The sequence below is a fragment of the Austrofundulus limnaeus genome, unplaced genomic scaffold (genome assembly GCF_001266775.1).
Source record: "Austrofundulus limnaeus strain Quisiro unplaced genomic scaffold, Austrofundulus_limnaeus-1.0 Scaffold129, whole genome shotgun sequence".
NCBI lineage: Eukaryota > Metazoa > Chordata > Actinopteri > Cyprinodontiformes > Rivulidae > Austrofundulus > Austrofundulus limnaeus.
In genome coordinates this window covers 19169-21877 of record NW_013952531.1, presented here as the reverse complement: position 1 = coordinate 21877, position 2709 = coordinate 19169, and the positions used below count along the sequence as shown (strand labels likewise).

General features: G+C 37.4%; 1 long non-coding RNA gene across 1 annotated transcript; it reads left to right on the top strand.

Annotated features, from left to right (window-relative positions):
- The first annotated feature begins 726 nt into the window (after positions 1 to 726).
- Positions 727 to 1940, top strand: LOC106522406 (uncharacterized). The gene is made up of 2 exons (XR_001310783.1): positions 727 to 1098; positions 1141 to 1940. It is a non-coding gene; the product is annotated as an uncharacterized LOC106522406 (long non-coding RNA).
- The last annotated feature ends 769 nt before the right edge of the window (positions 1941 to 2709 follow it).

The following is a 2709-nucleotide window of genomic DNA, read 5'->3' as shown; positions in this document are numbered from 1 at the left end:
ATATACATACACTGTATATCTACAAACACACACACACACAATACAAATATATAATATACAAAAATTCTGTGCGTCTCCTGGGGGCTAAGCCCCCCTTGTCCTTAAAACCTAGTGACACCCCTGCACTGGAGCACAGTCATTTGGATGGGTGAGCAAATACTTTTGGCAATATAGTGTATATTATCAAACTATTTAAACATTTGGCCTATCTGAAAACATGGATGGAATAAGAAATATAAAACATGCATAAAAAACACATAGTGTTTATGTAGATGTAGTATAGTCCTTATAAATTTGTTCTTGAATAGTTATTTTCTGAAATGATACATGCTTAGAAAAGTTTGATAATCTCAACAACATATATATTTATATTTAGCTACCTTTCTTTATCCATCTGTTTACTGAGGCCATCAACAGCTGAAAAGTTTAAAGGAAAAATAAAAACAGTTGATTAAATCCTTTTTAATCCAGCATGTTACATGGAAATAACAGAAACAAGATTAAATCGTGTTTAGGTGGATGTAACTCAACAGAACTAAGAAACGTTTTGCAATGAATTCATAATTGATGCATTATATCATTAAGCCCCACATGCAAAGGAACTGTCCCGTATTTTGCAGGGGCTGAGTTAGCAACTCTATGGAGGTAAATTTGTGTTTTTATGATTCAATCAAACAAAAAGCATCTTCAATCAAAAATAATAATTTCAATCAAAAAAAATTTTATTGAAATTATTTTTTGATTGAAGATGCTTTTTGTTTGATTGAATKATAAAAACACAAATTTACCTCCATAGACCCTCAAGAGAAGATCTTTGAGTTCAGCTTAAAGATCCAACTTTAGTTCCTCCTGATCAGAAATCATTCTTTTTCTGTTGCTCCAGACAAGAGCAGTTTAAAAACAAAGGTTTTATTTGACTGTTTTTCAAATGAATGGATCTAATTTAGTGTTTTTAAATAGTTACATTTATGCAGAAATATAAAAAGCTTTTTAAAAACACTTCCTGCTACGTTCACCTGGACACCAACATTTAGTGCTGTCCCTGTAGGTGCGCTCTGACCCTCACAGGCTGCAGTTTTATAAATGTCCAGGTGACAGGTTGGTTCTGATCCACCACAGGTTGGTTCTGATCCACCACAGGTTGGTTCTGATCCACCACAGGTTGGTTCTGATCCACCACAGGTCTGCTGATCCCCTTCAGTTCTCCACTCAGTGTTTCTGTACACGGAGCTGAAAACAGACAATCATCACAGCAGCCTGACCTTTTCTGCAWCGTGTCACCTCTGCTAAAGTACTTTGAGTTTTTACAAGAAAAAAAAACCAACGTAGCACTTACATATGGACTGTCAGGAGTGCCATAATAAATAAAAAAGAATATATTTTAAATTAGAACTGGCAACACTGCCTGAATGAAAGGATAAAACATTGTTTCCTCTGCTGATGCTTAGAGAAGAAAACATCAGATATTTGGAGGATTCAAACTGACTTCATTTTGAAAAGTTATTTCCACTGAAGTCCAGTTTAACTGTTTCAGAGTTAATTTAATCTGATAAATCCACTTCCACCCTAACTGCACAGAAATATCTTTACTTTGAACTCAATCTGGTTGAAACTTGTGAAATTCTAGCTTTGATATGAACATGATTCAAACACAGCTGAACGTTTAAAAAGACTCGTCCAAACGAATGGATCAACGAGTCGACTCGACTCTGCAGATGAGTTCAGCTCAAACTGAAGTCATCAGACGGTAGAAAAACGACATAAAAACAGAAAGTTGTCCAGTAATTATTAAAAAACTGCAGAATTAGATTTTTATGGCACTCCATTGAATCCATCCTCACATCAGGTGCAGAGTTTTACCTGCTCAAACAAACGCTTCATCTCTGCTCATTTCTGGTGAAAACGTTTAAAATAATAAATGTTTTAAGCTCCAACGTCGACTTCAAAGTTGTGTTTTTGTCTCCGTCTCGCCTGCAGACGCTTCAAACTCAGATTATTTGACTGTTTGTGTTGAAATGTTTCAGCTGCACATGGATTAGAAAACATTTAAAAGTTTGAACTTTGAGTCTGAGGATAAAACAATTCAGCCTTTTTGTTATAATCTAAAGAATTTATTTAAAACCCTTCAGTCACAGAAGAGTCCAGCTTAGATTATAATCCTGAAGTGTGAGCATGAATCTACAGATTATTTCAGCTGGAACACAAACCTGACAGATTGGAGTAAAGCTCTGAAGTTTGAGTCAGAAACAGGAAGCAGGTGTGCCGTCTCACCTGTGGCTCATCAGAAAACTGCTCCCAGATTAACAAACATGACTTGATTTACAGCTGAAACAGGCACAAAATCATGTTTAACTTTAAAAATGTCCCTTTAATAACGAACATTTTAAGTCTTTAATGACTTAATAAAGAACATTTTAGTCTTTAATGACTGTTTTCTGTTAGAAACTAAAGAAATTAAAGTATCAGTAGTCCTGAGCTCTGTGTGCTGTCACATATGTCCTGTTTCATGCTTGTCATGTGGGCGGGGCCAATGGTGTCAGGTGGGCGGAGCCAATGGTGGTGTCATGTGGGCGGGGCCGTTGGTGGTGTCATGTGGGCGGGGCCAATGGTGTCATGTGGGCAAGGGGTCGGTGTTTTCATGTGGGCAGGGCCGTTGGTGTCATGTGGGCGGGGGGCCGTTGGTGGTGTCATGTGGGCGGGGCCAATGGT